At 42.3% G+C, this 24662-nt stretch overlaps 1 protein-coding gene across 5 annotated transcripts in view; it reads left to right on the forward strand.

Moving 5' to 3' along the window:
- Positions 1 to 230: 230 nt before the first annotated feature.
- LPAR1 (lysophosphatidic acid receptor 1) overlaps positions 231 to 24662 on the forward strand; it is a 178569-nt gene continuing 154137 nt past the window's right edge. The window contains exons 1-3 of one of the 5 annotated variants that reach the window (XM_068234334.1): positions 231 to 284; positions 8036 to 8232; positions 20927 to 20975. The gene's annotated coding sequence lies outside the window, so the exon portion shown is untranslated. Of the gene's footprint in view, positions 285 to 4367; positions 4383 to 4515; positions 4531 to 5540; positions 5725 to 7766; positions 8233 to 20926; positions 20976 to 24662 lie in introns of those variants that run through there. The other 4 variants (XM_068234335.1, XM_068234336.1, XM_068234333.1 and 1 more) reach the window with 4 other exon arrangements.

The raw sequence follows: 24662 nt of genomic DNA on the forward strand, positions 1-24662 counted from the left end.
TCATGCGCAGTCTATGCCACTCTCTGCCCTGGTACTTTTGTTACATTTGTAGATAAGCACCAGGGCAGAGAGCGGCATAGATTGCGCATGTGCGCGAGTCTCTAAAACACACTAGGTGGCCCCAGCAGTGTCTGCTCAGACAGGACTCAGAAGGTCCCCTCCGCAGGCTTCCTATTTGCATAGCGGTGACGTCACCTGTCAATATGACAGGCGCTCCCGTTGAGTCTACGAGCAGCGGTTTCAGTGCTCGTTTGCAGCTGAGGATGGAGGCAGGGGTGAGAGCGGTATGCCTACATTCTAAATGCCTCTTGAACACCCCTTTGCTATGATAGTCTAACCCGCGTCGCCATCGCCAATACAGGGGGGGGGGGGGGGGGGGCTGAATACATAAAGTAAGTTTATTTATCAAATACAACTAAAAAAAAAATTGGCCCATACCTACTTAGGTACGCCACTGACATTAGACATGAAAGAGGGACAAATGAGGGAGAAAGAGGGACAGAGGGATTTGGTTTCTGAAGAGGGACCTCCGAAAAGGGGACAGTTGGGAGCTATGACACGCACAGCACACACAGTACACCCACACTTCATACACATACCGGTACATATACTAAATGCACACATGCAAACCATGCAAAATGTAAAAGCAAAAATACATGTGCACACATGTCTATTTTACAGCAATATATATTTTATAAATATGCATGCATGATGTACACATATACAGTACATACCATATATACACTATATACACCTGCACACTGCACACCCATACACATCACACAACATATGTGCACTGTATACATATGCATTGCATACCATAAGCACATGAAAGCTGTATGCATTTACATACCACACATACTGTACACACACACACACACACACACACACACACGTACTGTGTACAGATCTGTATAAAAAAAACACATGTATACTGTACACATATACAGTACAACTCAATTTACAAAAAAGTTATACTGCTGTGTAAAATGAAAACAGAATGCAATGTAATCTGTCAAGCAAAGCAACGAATAGAAGGGCAAGGAGCCTGGCTGACTCATTGTCACTGATTCTTATGGGAGCACGCAGCAAATCAAATGTAATCTGCAATCCTGCACCTAGTGATGGGACTGGCCACTAGAGCACTGAGCTTGCGGAGCATGCTGTCCCAATGTCGTCTCATACCTGGTTATTGTTTTCTTTGACCTTCTCTATTGACCTTCTCTATTGTTTCTTTGCCAGTTTTTGCTAAATACACATCTCTGATCATATTAACTTTTTCACAAACCAGCTAAAGCCTCATGCACACGCTACACAAAACTCTTTGAAATAAGTTATCCATGACCACATGCCAGACAATCATTTGCTTTTCCAATGGATCAATTCGGACTAATGCTAATCTATTTAGGTGGTAACTGTTTTTGAGGGACCATGTGTACACACATCTTTAGAAAAACACCACAGACATCCATTGGGAAACACTATTTGTATACTATTGCATAATATTTGCATAAAGCAGAAGAAAACCAAGCCAATGTATGCAAAACCAATATATCAATTTTATTCAAGGAGTATCGACGGGAAGACTATCGGCGGGAGGACTCTTGTTTAAAAGACAGCAAGCAATGGGCAGCGCTCACAGGATGCAAGCAGAAAGGAATGGCAGCGCTTCCAAACAGACGCTGCACCTGAATTGACTACCTGCACAAGTATGCAGAGCTCGAATAACGGGCAGATTACACACCTCGCATTCAAAACAGGTACAGTAAAAGGAGGGCGTTAGCTTCAGCATAAGTTGTGCACAAATGATCCCTAATAGACTCCCCCACGACGATGACGGGCCCCCACGGGAGAGACCTAACCACTAGTCTAACAGTGAAGCATATCAAATAGTGAAGCATATTCAAACTGTAAAAAATATTTAATCAAAGGTTAAAAACCTAACAACTAGTCTAACAGTGAAGCATGTTCAACAGTGAACCATAGCTAATCTAAAGTTAAAAACATAATCCTTACCTGGTGCAGCTAGCCATGAATGGTATACACATTCGTTCAAAAGACAGCAAGCAATGGGCAGCGCTCACAGGCTGCAAGTGAAGTGAAAGCTCCAGAGATGTGAAGGCGAGGCGGGGAAGATACTGCTGACTGCTGCTAATCTGTAATTGGCTCGGGCGCGCCTCTTTGACACCCCCCTCCTGGCCTGTCGCCCTGAAGCACCACGCCCCCTTGCGCCCAATGAGCGGTACGCCACTGACTCTATCACACCTAAGTGGTCTACAGTATATCTTTTTTTTCCCCAAAAAATTAGACTTTTTGTGGGCAATACTTGTTTTCCAGTAATTACTTTATTTTCTATTCATTTCATAGGGAAAAACAAGGAAAAGGAAAAAATACACTATTCTTTCCAATTTTCCAATTCTATCCCCTATGTTTTTAAAATAAACAATGCTTATATTGATAAAATCAACATATTTTATTTGTTTGTTTGACCCAGCTGTCACAACATTTAACCACTTCCTGCACTGGCGCCCAAATTTCACACTATTGCCATAATTTTAATGGTGTCTATAGCGACGCCCAAGTTTCTTCCGATAGCAGGCGCCCAATTTTCATGCTTTGCCTTTGTATGTTCACTCAGATTACTCTTTTACTAAATAGATTTTGTAAGATTGGACAAAAAAGATTGTATCATTAGTGGGCACCTTAAAGCAAACCTGAAGTGAAAAAAAAACGTATGAGATATTGGCTATCATTCATAAAGCATTTCCGCATGCGGAAATGCTTAAAACAGCTGACTTTACCGAACACTCGGCAAAGTCAGCATTCATAAAGACTCTTTCGCATGAAAAAATGACACTACCGAGCAGAGTGATAAATCACCGCCTTGTGCGGTGATTATCGGTACAAATGTAGCAAAATGTTCATTCATGAAGATCACCGCAAGCGGTGTGAGGTCGGGAAGTACCGATCACTCTGATGTGGCGATACCAATGTAAGTGAATGGAGACACACAGACCTCCCAGGCAGCTGCAGCAGAGCGGAACACGGAGAAATGTATCAACTCGGCAGCTTGCGTGTCTCCGCAAGCCTACCGCCTGCCTACCGCCAGCCTAGTTCAGGGAATCTCCGCACTGCTACCGCACATGGATACATTTTTATGAATGCCCACCCAGAAGTCTAAAATACCGGCAGCGGTGTTTTCCCGCATTGATTCCCCTTACCGACAGCTCCTTTATGAATGATAGCCAATGAATTGTATGTGTAGTACGGATAATAAATGTAATCAGTAGCAAAGAAAAGATTCTCATATTTTTATTTTCAGTTATATAGCTTTTTTTTTTTTTTTTTTTTTAAACAGTGCATCACTCTGCCACTTTTGCTGTTTTAAAACCACACTCTGTATTTTAAGCTGGGAAACAAAGCAGAAATAATGACCCTTTGAACTCTCCTGCAGTAAAACCTTATTTCAAGCTGTCTCCCTGTTTCTTGGCTGTTTAAAGAAAACCAGAGACGGCCATATGTAAAGTCAGTGCCTTCTGGGCATGTGCAGGAGGTCCGTGCATGTGCAGAAGGCACCCACTGACGCGACTGAGCCTGTTACCGGGACTGATTGCGGCTGAGCGGCAGACCGCGGGAGGACAGCGAGAGACTCACACATGCTTATGCTGCTGGAGGAAGCCCAGGGTAGGTATCAAATCTTTACATATCATCGTCTATGGTATACTTTAACTGCTTCAGAAAACATGACAGCTCGGAGAAGCTCTTTTGCATAGATAGCAACTGAAGTTTTTATTAACTATTCCTGTACTGGAAAACAATATGAGACTTTTTCTTTGCTACTAATGTTCTATTTCTTAGCTGTACTACACACACAATACATTATCTCATAAGGTTATTTTCACTTCCTGTGTGGTTTAAATCAAATCTGAATGGAAGATTAAAAGTCAAAATAAACATATAAATCATGTAGTCTACTCATCAATCTCTTTCTCCTCTCCTGAGTCCTGTTTGTCCACTGTAATCAATGGAATTCTCTGTCCTTCATTTTGAAAATGGCCATTACCTTATAACAGCTTCCATGTCAGCACACTGTTAAACCGTTATATTGCCCACTTGAACCATAGGGAAACACTGTCCTTTCAGTTATAACTGACAACTGATATATCTCAGTTCTGATAAAATCTTGTCAGAACTGGAAGGAATTATTGTAAAAAGAAAATGGTGAGCTTTTTAGAGGAACTGACAGTGAGGTGAGTATGTAATATTCACTTGCAAGTACATCGTGTTTATTTTAAATAATTTTACTTGGTTTAGATTCACTTTAAGTTTCCTTCACTGCGTCAGTTGCTGTCAGTTTACTGAAAGCATAACTGATGTGCAAGGTAAGTTTCCCTATGGAATCCTCACTACACTCACTGGGAAGATCTCAGGAATTCTCACTACACTCACTGGGAAGATCTTATGGATATAATAATAATAATAATTCTGGAAATGTATTATGCCCTGTCACTGCACATTACTTTAACCAAAGTGGGTACCTCAAACTGAAAAGGCAATGAATGCGTTATAGAAAAACAGGCTATGTTACACAGTTCCTGAGGCCAGAAACCCACTAGAAGTAATTTCTAATCGCTAGTGATTTAAAAAAGCTCTTGCTAATGCATTGCTATGGGGGATTTTTGTTTAAATCAAATCGCTCAAGTGGGATCACACCCATAGCATTACATTAGGAAGACTTTTCAAATCGCAAATCGCTCCGAAAATTTCTCCTAGTGGGTTTCTGGCCTGAGAGTGAAACAAAATGGAATCAGGAAGAGCTTGTGTTTTTATTGGATATGCAGTCAAGTATTTAAGGATGAAATCACTCATTTTAATCAGTACTTGAGATCACTGTTGTGCAAGTCAGAAACAAAATTCCAGCAAATATAATTTCTACATATTACAACTATTTTCGTTCTTTCTGTGGATGGTATGTGTTTTTACATGTACTTGGGAGATCGCTGACTGAAACTGGTCATGGGTGAGTCGAACATATTTACCCAAGAAATAGGTTTATCACACTGAAGATTTATCAGCAGTTTTGCTTATGCTCATCTCATTTTTCAAAAGCATATTAAGGGAAGGTAACATTTTATTATTGATAATTTTTTGATAAAAATGCTCAGCAACAGATTTTCGGATTATCGGCTTATCAGATGGAGCTCTTAGTGAAACAACACAAAAATTAAGCTGCGGTATCTTTCCCAGCCTCCCTATAAACTACAGCAGACCTACATTCTTTTGTTATTTACATCTTTCAGCAGACTAAATACAGTCCATTATTTGTAATAAAGGAGTCACCAGAAGTTGAAGGTGAAAGTGAATTCTGAAACTTAATTTTCTAGACTTAAAGAAGGACAGAGATTAGTAAATCAATCCACCCACACAAATATTTGACTTTAGTAACACTGGGTTTCCTCATGTAGTTGTCTACAGCCTTTTCCAAGTCGTCATAAAAAAAAATTGTCGCTTTCCTTTCCTGTTGACCTTTTTGAAGACTCCCTGTGGTGCATTGTGCCTGAGGAGCCACAGCAAATAAAGCAACATTGGTCCTAAGATTATTGGAGAACACAAGCAATCCTGAAAATCCTGGTCCGAGCTTATTACAAGTGTCTGGGCATTACGTGAGAATAGTTTGCAGACTTCACTCAGGTACATCTGGGCAATAATGAGAGTCTCAGGAAGGTAAGTGAGTTATTGGTTGTGTGATTGCAGTTAGGTGCATGAACCTACAAGGAGAAAAAAAAATCTAGGCTAGGTGTGTAAGATCATAGATTGTAAGTTGTCCAGAAATCTGCTACTTTGAGGAACTTTATTTGTTACTTTTCTACAAAATGCATTGAAGCTAACAGCCGAGGAATACCTATGACGATTTTGAGTGGTTTGTAGAAGTCCAATGGACTTGAAATTGTTCTTGAGATCAATGATTTGCCTAGAAGGAGATAAAGGCCATTTTATCAGTGGAGGGATGCTTGGGGCTGGAACGTCTGCAATGGACACAGGGGAAGATGCTGCACATGGGGAGGTCTGCACATACAAGATTTCATAAAATGCAGAGAAAAAGAAACACCAAAAAAATCAAAGTACCTAGTTCAATATTGTTCAGTATACTGCTACTCTAGACCACTCCACATCTGTCCAACACAATTCACTCCTCAGATTTCCAATGTCCTCTGGTCTTCAATAGGATAATATCTCCACCGCACCCAATCTGCTGAGACCCACCGGATGGTCAGACCACCAGGGTCTTATGCTGGGAATACACGGCTCCATTCTGAGCCTTGTAGATGGCTCGATAGATAATTTCCGACATGTCTGATCTCCGGCTCGATCGTTTTGCTGCTTGATTCTGCATGGAGGACAATGGGAAAAGATAAGAAAAACGAGCGGAAGATAAAAGAATCGCCTGCAGAATCAAACATCGAGTGGCAAAATCGAGCCGTGTATGCCCAGCATAAATGTGCGTTGGGGTTATTCCTAGGTTATCCCCAACCTTCCGACCAATCGACTGAAAACAATCACACTCTCAGATCACTCCTATGCACCTCCACTAGTCATTGTAGCTCTCCAGCACAGTTGATTGCTTCAATACCTCAAATAAAAGTCCACTTAGCTTAGTAGCAGGTTATGGCTAGTGGCAGATAGCCATAAATGGTGGCTATTAGCAGTCGGTGATGGCTAGTTACAAGGTGCAGCTAATGGCAGATAGGTGCAGATGATGACTAGTGGCAGATAGCAGAGGATGACAGCAAGTAGCAGGTGTTGCCTGAAAGATAGTGTCAGGTGAAGGTTAGTGGCAGGTAGTGGTAGTTGATTGCTAGAGGCAGGTAGCGATAGATGATGGCTAGTGGTTGGAAGCGGTGGGTGAAGGCTAGGCTAGTGTCAAGTAAAGGCAGGTGTCAGCTAGTTACAGGTAGCAAGTAACAGATAGTGGCAGATAGTGGGTGATGGATAGTCGCAGTAAATGGGCGATAAAGAGCGAAAGGTAGCTGGAGATGGATAGTGACGCATGGCTGGTGATGACCAGAGATTGTACAGCATTTTACACTTACCTAGTGGTAGTGTGTAGTGGATCTGAAGGTCTCCCTTGTGGCTGCTGTGTTGGGCTGCTCCAGGTGGAGATGAACCTAGGAGTTGGCATGTTGGTTACTGAGCCATTCAGACTTATTGTATTTTAGCTCCAGGCAGCAACAAGTAGCCTAATTAGTTGCAAGATGATCCACCAGGTTTTGTTGCATTTGCAACTTTTCACATCTTTTGTTACTCCTATGTCAACTTGTTTTTTTTTAGTTAAACATCAGGAGTCAAATTTAAAATGACCATGTATTTTTTTTCAGACAGCGGTAACGTTTCTCAGTTTCAAAAATATTTTACCCTCTTACTATTCTGAATTAAATATATGATTCACAAATTTCGGCATTCTGTTTTTATTTACATTTTAGACAGCGTTCCAACTTTTGTGGAAATGGGTTTGTAATTCACACCATAAAGTCACCTATTTGCACTGAGATCTTAGAGGGTTACTCATTATATTCAGTACTTTGCTCTTCAGGATTCACCATGTTGTGAAGTGCAACTCTCTCTGCCTCTTTTAACTAACCCTTTGGTCAGTGATGACAAATGTCAAGAGGCTGTTCATTCATAAGAGTTTCAGGAGGTGGAGGCACAGCCTAGGAGTACACACAGGAACGCTTGCAGGCGGTGGGAGTGACTAGGTAGCACATAGCATTTACACACCCCAGACATTACAGCACAGGCAGTCTCTGTGCTATGAGACCACACTCCTAATCCCAGCTGAGGAGCTGGCAGCACAGTTCCTGCTGAACTTGGAATACAATCTAACTTTATTCCTGAAATAAAGAAGAAAAACCCAGGACACAGACGTAGAACTCCCATTCAGCATCACCCTGCCTCTCTTGCATAACTTTTACTCGTCTCTCCTGCTGATACAGAATTTGAAGAATCTTAGCATTCCTCTGCTTCTTCCCCTATTCAGCTCCAGCCTGTGCTGTGCAAGGATGCTTCGGGTAGTCTGTGGATTTATTTCAATGTGACGGCATCGGAACTGCAAAAAAGAGACGGAGTGTCTGGAAAGATTTGGAGAAAAAAACAGGAAAAAAGTCCTACTGTGGCTTTTCATTTCTGGCTTCACTCCTGTGGTTGAATTTTTGCAACGTGGATCACTTAGAACAGGTAAAGTCATTAGGGTTTTATTGGCCCACAAGTCGATGCTGCATGTTTCAAGTTAACCATCACAAAATGTTAAAAGTCTGTCCTGGTTGCTGAGGTTGAGTTTTGCTGGCTTTGATGTTAACAGTACATTAGTTGGCTTATGACCTGTAGTTCTCTACGCTGGTAAAATCTGACCGTCCGAATGCTCAAAAACGTTTATTCCCATTGCATGCATATTTTACTACTTATATTTCTGCCAAAAACACTGTGTGAAGTTATACTGGTTTCTGCTGATTTTATGCTCATAAGTAATACAGTATGTGCAATTGAGATGTCAATTAGTTAATGGCAGCTTTCCCTGGTCTTCATTGCAGGATTTGTTTTTATAGCATTTTCCATTTGTGACTCTAGGAAGAGTTCCTGCAGTGTGCAGATCCTTCATTTTCATTACTAAAAGCTTCAGAGGGACAACATAAGCTGCCTCCATCCTATCAGTGCTGCCATCAGCTCAGGACTGTAAAAGATTAGTTACCTAGTTAACCAAGCACACAGTCCTCTGTGAGTTCATGTGAGCCTTTTTCAGCCACAGGCGTGTACGCCCCTTTAACTTTCTGGATTGCAATCCTTTAAAAAAAACATGGTGCTTGGTGGCAATTTATAGAAACCAGAAGAAAGGGAAGAGGAGGTGCTGCCCCATCCATCAGATCATCTTTGATATGCTTAATGCAGGCTACAATTTTCCAACAAGTGTTTGTTTTATTGGTTGATCTGAGCAATGGCTTTACATTTATTGGTTGCTCCAGGCAACAGTTTCACTTTTTTTCTTCAGTGCAACAGTAGCGTTTACAATGATTTTACTTCTCTTTGATGAAACTAGATTTCTTTTCATTTACCACGTACACCTTTCCTACAGTGCTATACAGAAAATTTTGATCAGTTTGCATGCAGTGTCTGTCATAGGTGTTCACAGCCTAGAGCCAATTTCAGGGGAAGGAGGTAATTACCCTTCTAGTATGTTTTGGGCTTGAGGGAGGAAACTGTAGCCTTCATCAGAAACTTAGGTAAACATTGGGAGAACATACAAACTCTATCAGTGTGCTGTGTGGGATTTAAACCCAGAACGCTGGACCTGCAAGGCACTTAAAGCGCACCTGAATCTTTAAAGAAAAACATTTCTTTGTTACATCTTCCAGAACTCCTACATTAAATCTGCAGGGTGTTTACTTTCTGCTTTCATGGAAGCAGCCAAAGGGTAAACATCCTGTGTTTACATATTAGCTGTGTCTGCGGAGGACTGCCAAATTTCTGTGCTGAAACAGCTGGGGATAAAATTACACTTGTGATTATTTAAGGATGAGCGGGAATTAGATAGGCTCTTCTCTCTAAAAACACACAGGATGCATTTCCCTCTTTTTTTTCTTGTGTCCTGTGCAAGAGTTCAGGTACACTTTAAACGAGGCATACACCAAACAATTCGTGTTCGGTCAGGTAAACAATAGATATGTTCTGGATATCAATTATTTTCCTGGTCTCCCACCTTGTAACAGTAAACAGTAGACAAGGTTGCAGTTAAAGTCTTGTCTTATATTAATTGCATCATCACTAGCTTTGTACCACTCCATGCAGTACAAAGCTATGGACATGTCAATCATTTATCACTGTGGTCTGTCGTCTTCCTCTCCTGTGAGCAATGATCAAATAAATAACATATATGTCCAATAAACATTTGATTGATATCCCATTTACAATCAGATCAGATGAGTTCTAATTTTTAATCTATTAAAAAAACAAAACAGTGTAAGGCCACCCTAAACCATTGAGATGCTCCAAGGTATTCTTTTTAATGGGGCTTTCTTGTGTAGTTCTTAGCTCTCACCATCAGTAGCCACAACTCAACTACTTTCTAGCATTGGCGCTCTTTCCCTAAGGTGGTGCAGAGGACAATGGCCACGTGTAAGGTATAGTAACCTATTACAATCAATTACAGTTACTTTTTTAATTGTTCAAACAGGACAGGAGTAGTCTGATTGCTCTCTGTGTTTTATTGCACATCATCACAACCTTTTAACTGCCTTCCCCTAATATGTAACCCACAACCTATACCGTTCAAATGACAAGATAAAAATGTCAACAGTTAGGTTTTTTTTCCTGTCAAATAAAGAATTCATCTGAAGTGTTTTTTATACGTGGACAATTGTGTCCTTTTTTCAGATTTCCTTTATGCCTCTGGTCCGAAGATTGTGAGTGCATCAGTCAATATCTACCAGCGTTTTTTTAAAGCGCTATTGAAACCTGAAATGAGAAAAATATGCAGAGAGGCGCTACTGATCTTTAAAAAAAATGGTACCTGCCTGGATGTTGTACTGATCTTCTGCCTCTCATATATGGTGGTGGGTGACTGATGTAAGCGAAGAATGTAGATCAGGTGCCTGACTCTACTGGTTGCATGCTTGTTCCAGCTGTGTGACTTAGAAATTGCTTACATATTCCTTTGAATGTAGGCTTACATTTAAGAGGCCAGCTGAATTTGATTTAAATTGCCACTAGTCATACTATGACTTGAATTTATAAGATCTTTTGTAGACTTAAAGGACATCTGAAGCGAAAAAAATAAATAAATAACGTTTTTATACATGCCTATGTAGAGGGAAGGCTATGGGTACCAATCCTTCTTGCGCCATTCCCGATGGATGCTCTTCAGCACTGCTCATGCAGCCTTCAAACATACTCTCATTCCTGAGTACTTCCAAAGATGAGCGCATCTGTACTGTGTGCACGCGAGTCCAGTCTTGCACTTGTGCAGTATGGATGCTCTTGTCTTCAGAAGTCCTAAGGGACACAGTGCCAAAGACCAGAAGAACTAGTAACTTCAAGCAGGGACGGGGTGAGAACGACGGGACTGAGCGGAAATCACAAAGGCTATGGTATCCAAAACCTTCCCTTTACATAGGAATATATAAAAACTTTGTTTTTCACTTCAGATTTGCTTTAATGGCTATATTGCAGCACGATCTGCACTATTTTCATTTTTATTGAAATGGACCCTAAAATTTGTAGTAGGGATGATGGGTCCTCTAGCAGAGAAAAGCTGGCTTTTTAAGTGCTGCAAACAAGGCTTTTTTCAAGTTCTCAGATACCCAACTGTATTATGGTATAAATAAGGTAATAATGTAAAATACAGTTCACAGGGGATGCTTGCATAGAGAGGCGAGAGCCTTTACTGGTGGAAAGGCAGAAATTCTCATCAGCAGTGTTATAAAGCACCAATGAATTCATTTTGCTTGCTTTGATGTAGTAGGTCTTTGATGTCTGTGTGCTGCATCTTGAACAATCTTATTTGCATCCCTGCACAGTTTGAATAGAGGCAGCCTCACGCTTCACCACATGTCCTCTGCCTTAGCTTTGTAGTGGTTGTCTGTTTCCCACTACTGCTTAACCTCCTCCTTATAGATGTGCAGAGCTCCTGCAGGCCAGGGAATAGGCAGAGCGTTGCTTATGGTGCCACCTACTTGCCACTCCCTATCTCTGCAGCTTTTAGTTCTGTTTACTTTGACATTCTCTGTTTGACTTCTTTTTGCTAGATGAGTGCATTAGGATGTATGCACTTTCTATGGTCTAATGGTATAATTCAACTGCTTTGTTGAGAAAGTAGTTCAATGCATAGCACTAAGTCATTTAATACACAAACTGAAAAAACATATTCATTCTGTTAAATGATTAACTCAAAACAACTTCAGGGCTATCACTAATTTATGTTACAGCTTATTATTAAAACTAATGCTTACTTGGATTCTTAGAAGGTGATATATAGTATATTTAAACACTTATACGAAGAAACTAAAGTGCACTTATTTATTTGCATGATAGATGTGGGTAAGCTTCCGGCTTAGTTTGCTCATTAAACTTATCTCCTGCTCTCTATACATCAGAAGTACATCTTTTGACAGCGGGAGTGTAGAGTGTGGTGCAACTTCCTGTTGGCACATTCACATAAGAACCCTCCAGATTAAAGTGATAATAACTTTATTAACCAATTCAGAAGGTTTTTAGCAATTAAAATAGTGTAGCAAATTTATTCAAACAAAGCAGAAATTCTGACTGTTTCGACTCCTGGCTCAAGCCAGTACATAAAATAGTAAGGTGTCTTTGGGCAAGGCTCCCTAATGATTCTGGTCACCCATGGAGTGCACTCTACGTGGCTGCAACCCTGAAGAGCTTTGAGTCTGGAAGGAGAAAACCACACTATCATTGTTCTGTGCCTTGTCTTTAGATTGCTAGGTGGGGTTTCCATCCACGGATGGGACTTGGTTTTCCAACCAGCACACCCTGAAGATGAGCTAATGTATTGAGATCTGGGGAATTTGACAGCTGAAGAAAACTTGAGACCAAGCCATCTTCTTCTATTCTTCCATGGTCTAGTTCTGACACTCACACGCCCATTGTTACGTAAAGCTGTTTGCTGTGGCTTCTATAAAATTGAATTTAAAGCAGAGAACTCAAGTTGCTTTGTGGTTCACAAACAAAAGTCCGAAACAGGCTGTCTACATGTGGGTTTGATATGGCTGTGTAAAACTTAAAGCTATAGGCTTGCTATATACCAGCGGTTCTGGATGCTTGCTTGGCTTAACAAGGGCGAAAAAGGATAATTTGCATATTTAGTAGTAGTGCATTGTGGGTAACCACAAATGTTCATTTATAACTGAATTATTGCAAATTTCCTTCTGTTTTAAGAAGGCAATTACACCGAGCTTTGCTTTTTTTAGTAAGAGGGCCTTTGGTCCCTTTTATCCCCCTACACATTCCTAGTAGTTTGGGTCACCCTGAGCTGCTTGGTTACTCAGTTTATAAGGTAGGCTTTTACAGAGAGGGAAGCCAGATGTTATTACTGCTTGGTCATTGATTAATTTTCAAAGTTTCAAACCAGCCCAGTTCAATGCTGCAAACAACTGTACCCAGCTCTTCAAAATCTCTATAAATTGCTGAGGAGTTTACTTGCTGTAGTAGCTGACTGAGGAGGTCATGAGTGATACAGGTAGGGGGTAGGATCATCATGAGTACTCTGACTTGTCTGCAGGGCCATCAGGCCATCCTGAGCATTCATGCTGACCCCTGTCCACTGCTGAAAGCACCTACAATGAGCATTTTAGTGTCAGAACTGGACCATGGAGTCATGGAAGAAGGTAGCCCGGCTTGATGTTTTCTTTAGGCAGGAAATAACTCCCACCTAACTGGTCTGCATTTGGCGATAGTCCTCCTTTAGATGACTTTTGGTACATGCTAACCACTGCATACTGGGAACACCTCAGGACTTACTGTTTTGGAGATACTCTGACCTAGTATCTAGCCATCACAGGTAGACCTTTGTTGAAGTAATTCAGATCCTTAAAGAAACTCCGTAACAAAAATTGCATCCTGTTTTTTATCATCCTACAAGTTCAAAAAGCTATTCTAATGTGTTCTGGCTTACTGCAGCACTTTCTACTATCACAGTCTCTGTAATAAATCAACTTATCTCTCTCTTGTCAGACTTGTCAGCCTGTGTCTGGAAGGCTGCCAGGTTCTTCAGTGTTGTGGTTCTGCTATGAACTCCCCCTTCCAGGCCCCTGTATGCACACTGCCTGTGTGTTATTTAGGATTAGAGTAGCTTCTCTCTTCTCTCTTATCTTTTACAAGCTGGATAAATCGTCCTCTGGCTGGCTGGGCTTTCACATACTTAGAAATTACAGACAAGGGCAAAGCTGTTTGCAGGAAGAAACAAGCAGCCTGAAACTTCAGTGCATGAGAACAGGGGGAAAGAAACACACAAATAATCTCTTGAGATTCAAAAGGAAGGCTGTATACAGCCTGCTTGTGTATGAATGTATTTTCTATGTGTGGACATACTGTACATCAACCTACTTCCTGTTTTGGTGGCCATTTTGTTTGTTTATAAACAAACTTTTAAAAACTGTTTTTAACCACTTTTAATGCGGCGAGGAGCAGCGAAATTGTGTCAGAGGGTAATAGGAGATGTCCCCTAACGCACTGGTATGTTTACTTTTGTGCGATTTTAACAATACAGATTCTCTTTAAAGATGCCAATTTTACTGCTTTCAAGGCATTACCATCGAGACCTAACTGTTCACTCTAATATATCCCACTCTTTATAGATGTCATAGTAACAAGATAGCCAACTTTTAGGAGGATTAGCAAGTTATATAATGTTGCTGGCTGGTGTTGGCAGCATCCCCTAATACACAGTTGTCCTGGAATATCTATATTTCCTAAAAGTAATGTGAAAATCACACATGCAACAGAAGAAATATGTGACAATACCCAATGTCTCGATACCAAATGAGGCTAAATTTCCATGTAGCTTAAAGGGTTAGCACCACAATGTAATTACAGCAGCTCTTCAATTTATGAAGAATTAAAGCAAACTTGAAGTGAAAATAAACATGTGTGCAGTACTAGTGGCAAGCATAACATTAGTAACATAGAACTGAGTCTCATATTTTTATTTTAATTTTAAGATCTACATTTTTTTTGTCTAAATTCTAAACAGCACCCTTGATGGTCTGATGTAAACTCAGCTTGATTCAGAAGTAATTACCCTTTGAACTTCCCAGCACTAATATCAGCATTGTTTTTGTACAGTTAAAAGGGTATGTTTTCTATTTACTTTTCAGGGACTTCAGACAATTTCTCAGTAGGGATAGTACTATATGTTCCTATGTTTATCTCATCAAGTCTTGTTAGTTCAGGTACCTTTGAAAAACTGGAATCAGAACATTATATGTGGTTGGACCAAAGCAAGGTGAAGCAAACCCTAATGGACTTGGTGGAAAACCAAAACTGGTTACATGTCACAGGCAAAAGAAACTGTTAGCTCACTATTATATTAAAAAATCTTTCATAAGTCCCTATCCATGTCAGCTTTGTGGCCCCAAAACGTCACACACATGTCACAGACCCAGGTGATGTGTCACATATCCCCAAGCTGCTACTGGACAGAAGCCAGCATCATCACTTCCGCCAATGTCATAATGAGTGGATGGCTAAATCACCTTTGAGAGCTGACTGCGGATCTAGAGAGTGCTATGTCAAGTGACATATTTTGACATAATTAAAAATTGTGAGTAAAAGGACAACCAAATTCAGAATAATACTGTAATGATCTGCTCTGCTGTCTGCACAGGCAGACAGCTTTTTGACCATTTTGTAGCTCCGAGCGTTGCAGGTCTCTGGAAAGGAGATCTGTCTTCACTCTGCAACTCGCTGAGATGCTGTTCTGGTGAGGAATTTGCATCCACTTGGCATGCAAATTGCTTAGCTGCTTCCTTTGATGGCTTGCAGTATAAATACCATTTTCTCCCAGAATCCCTTGCTGGTCATGATGGTTTGTTCCTGCTAACTCACCTGGAGTATCAGCCTTTGCTATTGTTTGCTAAGATTATCTTAGAGTAATTCCTTGGGACTGCACTAGGCATCCCTTCTAGCGTAGTCCGGTTGTATTATCTGTTTTGCCTTGTACTGTCTATCTGTTGCGATTGTCTTGTCGCCAGCGGCAGTCGACAGGAAATCGTTCTGTCTGTACTCCGTCTTAGGGGTGCAAGCCAGAGCAGCGGTTGCTACTGGTTGATTCATCTGTTGTCTGTCTGGATCGCATCTGCTCTAGCGGTAGTGACGGTGGTTCCTTCTGTGCTCTGTGCGTTCTGTCTCCTCGGATTCAACATTGTTAGCCGAGTCTAGGGATGAGACAGCGCTTTGGTTTTGCAAATCTGATACTGAGGAAAGTAATGACTTTCCACCCTGTACTCTGGATGAGTCAATATTACCTTGCAATGAACCTCCTGCAGGGAGCCCAGAGGCTCCTCTAGGTATTGCAGCTAATTGCATCTGTTGTTCTGCCATTTCAGAATTGCAGTCTGGTTTGACTGCTATGAAGGATTCTGCCTGCAGGGAAACAAGACTTAGGGAGTCAGTGTTGGTTTCACTGGATATTCCTATGCATCTTATTCTGGAAGATGAAATTCAGTCCCAGCATATGGTAAAACCATCCCTGGGACATTTGCCCTGTCCGCAGAAGGTATTTGATGTGCGGCCCTGTAACATGGATAGTTCAGAATCCTTGTCAGAAAACTTAGGAAATGATGTTCCTGAAGTTTTGTTCGATGTTCTGGAGGTCTCCGAGTTCCTCCCAAACGGTGCAGAACTTTTAGGAGGGGCCTCCTGCCCCGCAGGGCCGTTTAAAGTTTTGCCTACTTCAATAGGCATTGCTGCTATACTGACTACCTGTGCAGCTCTTGTGGAGCTCCAGTCATGAGTAGTCCATGATGAGTTCTGGTTGGATACAATTACAGTCATAGAGACTTCTAAGTCTGAGTCCAAGTCTGCTTTTGAAAGACCAGTGCTTGTGACCACTACTCGTGATGATTTTTTGCCCGGTCCTGGTTTTGGTCTTGTCGTGACGAATTCTGAGGTCGGCAGTTCCTCGACATGTCCTGAGGTTTCTCTTGTGCTAGTGTACCCCGATGTGCTCTGTGACCCAGAAAGCCCAAGTGTGTCTCGGTTACCAAAATGCTCAGATGCTTCCTCGGTGGAGACATGTTCTGATATTGCCTGCATGCCCAGAAGTGGTCCCTGAAAGCCCTGATCTTGATGGTTGTCCTGGTAATCCTGAATCCGGAATTGTCATAGGTTCCATAGGGGTTCTTGGTAGTTCTCCATGTGAGCCTGGTGAGCATTCTGGCCTCTTGGGATCTCTCCGGAGCTTCAAAGTGTTCTGGGAGATTCTGGGAGAAATTTTTCTTGGTACCCTGAATGGGATCAACAGTGGCTTCTCTGTTGAAAGGGACACTTCAAATGGCTATTGTGGCAGATTTGGTATTTTTGGACGGTCCCTGGAAGGTGGTGGGTATTGCTTGGAGGGAATCGATGGGTTCTTCTCTGGCATTCACAGTTCTGGTGGGTGTTACGCTGAGACTTGTAGTACTGATGGGCATGTTTCGGTGGTTTCTGCTTCCGACGAGGTCGGTTTCGTGAGGATTGACTCTGGAGTTAGGCCTTGTCGGGCTGTCCCGACCTTCATGAGTGTTCAGTCAGATATTTTTTTTGGAAATATCAGTTTTGAGAGACATCTGGAAGCCATCCCTAGAGGGGGGGGGGGGGGGGGGTACTGTAATGATCTGCTCTGCTGTCTGCACAGGCAGACAGCTTTTTGACCATTTTGTAGCTCTGAGCGTTGCAGGTCTCTGGAAAGGAGACCTGTCTTCACTCTGCAACTTGCTGAGCTGCTGTTCTGGTGAGGAATTTGCATCCACTTTGCATGCAAATTGCTTAGCTGCTTTGATGGCTTGCAGTATAAATACCATTTTCTCCCAGAATCCCTTGCTGGTCATGATGGTTTGTTCCTGCTAACTCACCTGGAGTATCAGCCTTTGCTATTGTTTGCTAAGATTATCTTAGAGTAATTCCTTGGGACTGCACTAGGCATCCCTTCTAGCGTAGTCAGGTTGTATTATCTGTTTTGCCTTGTACTGTCTATCTGTTGCGATTGTCTTGTCGCCAGCGGCGGTTGACAGGAAAACGTTCTGTCTGTACTCCGTCTTAGGGGTGCAAGCCAGAGCAGCAGTTGCTACTGGTTGATTCATCTGTTGTCTGCCTGGATCGCATCCGCTCTAGCGGTAGTGGCGGTGGTTCCTCCTGTGCTCTGTCTGGGAGTGTAGGCCAGAGCTGCGGTTGCTGCTGGCTACTCCTTCTCTCTGTCTTGTCTGGTACAAACGCTTGCTGTAGGCTCGTGAGGTAACCGTTTAGCAAGCGTTCGCGTTCTCTATTTCGTGTTTGTGTTACTTTGGTTAGTTAGGGTGGCATGCTTATCACTGGGCACCTAACGTGCGGTGATCGTGTCTTTAACGCGTTCGCTGTTGCGAATGAGTGCGGAGTTCGCGTTTAGCTAGCGTTTGTTATTTTCTTTGACGTTCTGATCATTGTTATTTGCTATGTCTTTCTTGCTACACTTGTGCTCTGTCTAATTCGGTCTTGTTGTCTATTGGCAATCGCCACTCTTGCGATTGCATTCCCACTTAGTTTCCACTGTTGTGTGTTCACCGTCGCTGGGTGGCGACTAGATTGGTGGACACACATACATTCTGTCTCTGTGCTCTCTCTAAGGGCTATCTTGCCCTGCATTGCTTCAACTCGTACAATTCCCTCCAGGCATCTGTGGCAGTGCAGAGGCTGTGTTCCTCTGCACTCCACAGCTCCATCTGCTGGTGGGAATTTCCCTCTACAGGTGCATAGCACCAAAGCTGGGTTCTGTTATTTTGTACGCTTGTGGAGGATTTCCGCAGTGTCAGCGCGCATCTTGTGCGCTGACCACGGAAATAATTCCGCAATCGTTACAAATACATAAAAATAAGAAAAAGGACTGCTAATATAAAACAACTGTAATACATCCAACAAGGTAAAACTTGCTGGCTGCTTTCCCTGCTGGTCAAACATCTACAAAGCATACCACAACCTACTAATGCCAATACAATTTGTGTACACATGCATAAACTCAAATACACCTTTGCTTTATTTGCTTTATGTTATATATTCATACTCCCTATTAAACTCCCAACACCTAGAGTGCCTCATTTTAAAATCCACTAAACCTCCCTTTTTAACAGTGTTTTTGGATGCTACAACCCCTTCCCTTCTTCTTTTGGGTATACTATCAATCACCAGAACTCACAGTTGGGATATATAATGTTTATGTACTGTAAATGTTGTGTCACTGTCTATTCTAAACAAATAAACAATTTATGTGAGGCGCTTCTATTTCCACCTCTGTTTGAAATGAGCTATGGGTTTTTTTGTAGTACTGGTCCAAGCCCTTTCCCATAAAGCCCTATCAATCCCTGTCATGCACTGATGAAGACCAGAAAGTCCAAAACAAGCTGTCTACATGTTGGGATGATGTGGCTTTGTATAGTGTTGCTATGCACCAGCAGTTCTGAATGTAACCCTAGCTTCAGGGGCATAAAGAGATAATTTGCATATTCAGTAGTGATGCATCATGGGAAACCACAGTTGCTCGCTCAAAGCTGAATCATTGAAAATACCTTCTGTTTTAAGAAGTCAAACTACACTCAAACAAAAGGTGGAAATATATCACATCTACCTTTTGTTTCAACTGTGAATATGTGCAGTGTTTCTATTGGTGAGATCACCAGACTTTATTAGAAGTTACCCCAGGAAGCTTTCACACAGGTCCCTCAGTTTAATTATCCTCCTCTCCTAATAATGCCCCTACTATAAGGAACAATGTAATTGATCATCACTTAACTTGTTGACGACCGCGTCACGCCGATGTGTGTGATTTCGGCGTGAGCCCCAGGACCGCCAAATGGCGATCAGCGTTAAGTCCTGGGGGTGTGTTTTGCAGGAGACCGCACGTGCCACTGCGCACGCATCTCTGCTTGGATGACCGACCTCTGCTCCGCCATTAGTCTCCCAGCGGCGATTGCCACTAGGAGACTGTTAGACAGCGAAATGGCCATCTATTTAGTCTGTACAGTGCTGCGATTATGGCAGTGCTGTACTGGGGACAGTCTTGTGACACAGGTGTCCCCCTGGGTGGCAAGACAGCAATCCGCTGTCATAGGCTGAAGCCTATGACAGCCAATTGCACTGATTGGCTGGCAGTGGGAGGGAGGAGGGAGAAGGAAGAGTAAAAATAATTTTTAAAAAAAAGAACAAATGTATTACAAAATAAAGGAAATAAATATTTACAATAAAATAAACAAACATCTGGGGAGTGATCATTGCCCACCAACAGAGAGCTGTGTTGGTGGGCAGTGATCCCTTCCAGTTCTGACAATATTTTGTCAGAACTGAAATATACCAGTTGCTGTCAGTTATATATCAGCAGCTGTCAGTTGCAACTGAATGTGCAAGGTAATGTCCATGTTTCCCTATGGCTTAAGTGGGTGATATGACAGTTTAACAGTGTGCTGATCAGGAAGCTGTTAGGTGGTAATGGTCATTTTTAAAATGGAGGACGGAGAATTACATTGTTCACAGTGCACAAATGGGACGCAGGAGAGGAGAAAGAGATAGAGGAGTAAACTACACAGAGGTAAGTATGACCTGTGTATGGTTGTTTTGACTTTTTATTTTCAATTCAGGTTCTCTTTAAAGCTGCAGTGGCCTAATTTATAAAAAAATGGCCTGGTCATTAGGGGGTTTTAGCCTGTGGTCCTTAAGTGGTTTTAAGTGATACTTATCGTGCTGAATCTGGATTGTATATTTCCCTGTTTAGGGTGCAGCATGTGCAGCAATGTCACCAAACTCGCACATCTTTTTAAGGGCACAGTGTTTAATGTGAATAGTTTCTATACATGTCACTCTTCATTTGTGGTTTTTATGATTAAGTGCCCATGTGGTTTGGTTTATATAGACTAAACCACACAGCGCCTGAAAGATTGCACTGCCTCACATCAATTGCCTAATCATTTGCAAAACTTATACAAGACAGTGTCACAACATACAGTACAGGGAGGCGGGAGGGGGGTCCTTGGTGGATTATTGGGAATTTAGGCACTCTGGGTTTTTGGGGTTACATAGGAAGTATGCTTTATGCTTCAGTTTGTAATATTTATTAAGGGTATATTTGATTTAAATCTATAGATTATACATTGTGTATCATCTGTATTGGTATTAATGATTCGTTTTATGGTATGCTTTGCAGATGTTTGACCAGCGGGGGAGCAGCCAGCAAATTCTGACCAGGTTGGAGGGTAAGAGTTGTTTTATATTCATGGTCCTTTACTATTGATTAATGTATTTTTCTGCATTATGTTGTAATTTTTAGTCATGTCTAAGTCAGGTGTTTTACATAGAATTGTATAGATGCACAGCCCCAGTCTGCATGGTGATTTAGCCACCCGCTCTTTACGAAAAAAATCTAGTCCTTAAAGCAGCAACTCCGGCAGCTCAAACTGCACATATATGTGAAAATGCAAGAAAACCAATTGCTTTTTAAAATTTCCTCATCAGTCATCAGTGGGCAAGGGTGGGGGATGTTTAGGTTCACTTTAACTGAATGTGTGGTACAGCTTTAAGAGCATCAGCACCATTTTTTCAACTCTTCTACTAGAAGTTTTGTTTATCTTTATGGTGTGATGATAGCCTGTATATGTTATGTTTAAGCAGAGCATCTGCAGCTGTATGTGGACACCCACCATGCTCACGTCTGTGATTTCTCTGCTTTCTACACACATATACATCAGCATTTGTATACAGTGCACTGATATAACAGCTGAGACACAAAACAGCCCTGAAGAATGTATCCCCAAAAGAACTGCAAATCTTTCATAAAAGCCTTCTGATGCTGAGGTAGAAGGTTTGAACTCATGGAGGGTTAAGCAGTTCTCATGCCAATTCACTCACTGATTTTCTGTAAGAAAAAAAAGGGTGAGTTCTGAATTAATTTTGGAAAAAAAAGTATCTTTAAATGCTCCTTCTACACAAATATATAAAATGTGTACTTGGCAGAATACTGAACCAGGAAACATGGTGAGTTTTCCTTGTCTGGGTGCCAAGGTACAGGGGACCCAGAAAGAGGAGAGATGCACAGGAAGGTAGGATTTCAGCACCAAATTTCTACACAGATCAGAATACTAACTGCAGGCACAGTTCTTAAAGAGAATCTGTAACGTTAAAACGTCCCCTGGGGGGTACTCACCTCGGATGGGGGAAGCCTCAGGATCCTAATGAGGCTTCCCACGCCGTCTGCCGTCCCTCGGGGGTCTCGCTGTAGCCCTCCGTACAGCGGTGACGTAATATTTACCTTTGCAGGCTCCTGCGCAGGCGCTCTGGCTGCTTTCGCTCCGAAGGAGGCGGAAATACCCGATCTCAGTCGGGTCCGCTCTACTGCGCAGGCGCAAGTCTCCGGCGCCTGCGCAGTAGAGCGGACCCGACTGAGATCGGGTATTTCCGCCTCCTTCGGAGCGAAAGCAGCCACAGCGCCCCCGCTGGAGCCTGCAAAGGTAAATATTGAATTGAACAGTCGGCACAGTCGCCGGCTGTTCGGAGGGCTGCAGCGAGACCTCCGTGGGACAGAGGACGGCGTGGGAAGCCTCATTAGGATCCTGAGGCTTCCCCCACCCGAGGTGAGTACCCCCCAGGGGATCTTTTTGTCGTTACAGAGTCTCTTTAAAGGGATACTGTAGGGGGGGCGGGGGGAAAATGAGCTGAACTTACCCGGGGCTTCTAATGGTCCCCCGCAGACATCCTGTGTTGGCGCAGCCACTCCACAATGCTCCGGCCCCGCCTCCAGTTCACTTCTGGAATTTCTGACTTTAAAGTCAGAAAACCACTGCGCCTGCGTTGCCGTGTCCTCGCTCCCGCTGATGTCACCAGGAGTGTATAGCAGAAGCCCAGTATGGTCTGTGTCTGCGCAGTATGCTCCTGGTGCCATCAGCGGGGTCGAGGACACGGCAACGCAGGCGGAGTGGTTTTCTGACTTTAAAGTCAGAAATTCCAGAAGTGAACCGGAGGCGGGGCCGGAGCATCGGGGAGTGGCTGCACCAACACAGGATGTCTGCGGGGGACCATTAGAAGCCCCGGGTAAGTTCAGCTCATTTTCCCCCGACCCCCCTACAGTATCCCTTTAATGTTGATGAAAAACTTCCTGTGCTTAAAATCAAACTCAGTATAGTGACGTCATATATGAACTGGCAGCTGCAGTATCTGTAAATTGTGCATCAAATGAACATTGCGGTTGAATTGCTCAACTATATTTAGTCACATTCTTTTTTCTGTTTATTTGACATGCTTGATTTTTTTTTATGCCAATATTGTGGCTGATACTTTCTCTGAGGTGACATGTGACTTGGGCTAGATCCATCAAAGTGCGGTAAACCTACTGCGCTCAAGCAGAGGGGCAAAAAATGAGCACACACACTCTATGTGGGTCCTGGCAGCACAGGTGCGCTCTTTAGTTACAGCCGATCTTTCTAAATGCCGTGACTTGGTATGACCGCTATACTTCACTAGCGCGACCATAGCGGCCGGCCGCTACTACATTTATTAACGTGGTAGCGGCTGCGCTAGTGAAGTATTGCGGTCACACTACATCACTATCACATGGCATTTACAAGGATTGGCTTTAACTAAAGAGCACATGCTATGCTGCCAGGACCGTGCATAGCGTGCACATGCCAATTTTATCCTGTGCTGCTAAAGCGCAGTAGGTTTACCACACTTTGATGTATCTAGCCCAGGCATGGGCAAACTTGGCCCTCCAGCTGTTGAGGAACTACAAGTCCCACAATGCATTGCAGGAGTCTGACAGCCACAGTCATAACTCATAAAGGCAAATGCATTGTGGGATTTGTAGTTCCTTAACAGCTGGAGGGTCAAGTTTGCCCATGCCTGATCTAGCCCCATGGTGAAATAGATATGTGGAGTGCGAAGCACACAAATAACTGTTTTCCTTTATCTCTTCCTCTGCCTGAAAGAGTTAAGGTGGCCATAAACTTATAGAATTGCAGCAGATTCGACCATTAGATAGATTTCTGTCAGCTAGATCAAATCGATTGAAATCGTCCGCAAATCAATCAATAGCATAGATTTATGATTGTTGCGATTCACTAGAATCGATCGATCGATTCTAAAATCAACCAGTGTATGGACTCCTTTAATTATTATTTATTCAAGTGACAGTTTCTGCCTGGGTCAGGATATGTCAGACTATTCTGTAACCCTTACTATAAAGGAATTACAGCCATAAAACACTTTGTTGACAGTAGATACAAAGGGTCAACAGTTCACAGATTTTAGCTCTGGCATACTTCAATGAATGTGTCATTGAGCAGAAACAATGAAAGACTGAAAACTTAAAAAGTAGTTTTAAAGTAGATTTAAATATAAAACAAAATTGTGGGGTATCTAAAAAAACATTTTTAGGAAAGGGAGGATAGATACAATTGTTTATCTCATCAGTGTATTTTCACCTCGGATGTTCTTTAAAGCTAAATTAATATTAAAAACAAGTTATGTGTGGAGGGTTGCATGTCTTGCCACAATCATTTGCATGGTTTACATGTAATACATGTAATTTGCAGAAATTGTTGGTGGGCCTACAGTTAGGGGTACCTTTAGTAGCAGATCATTCATGATCTGTTCGTTTGGTTATTAGTTTGATGTCTGTACTCATACACCAAAGTTAAAGGATACTGTAACTTTAGGGTTGCTTATCTATTGCTCCCAACCAATGCTGCAAAATGGTACATGCTACCTGGATCTGCCCATTCATAGAAATCATTACCACTGTCTCCATGTCCCAGATGTACATGCTAAAATGTATTGGTGGGAATGTATGAGTTCTCCTGTTCAGTATTGTGCACTGTGTAAAGGCAGTTTGTGTTCAGGGTTTCCAGCATCAAAGCCTGACCTGTTGCTCTTGTACTTCTCTTGTCACT

Source organism: Hyperolius riggenbachi, chromosome 1 (assembly GCF_040937935.1).
Source record: "Hyperolius riggenbachi isolate aHypRig1 chromosome 1, aHypRig1.pri, whole genome shotgun sequence".
Lineage (NCBI taxonomy): Eukaryota > Metazoa > Chordata > Amphibia > Anura > Hyperoliidae > Hyperolius > Hyperolius riggenbachi.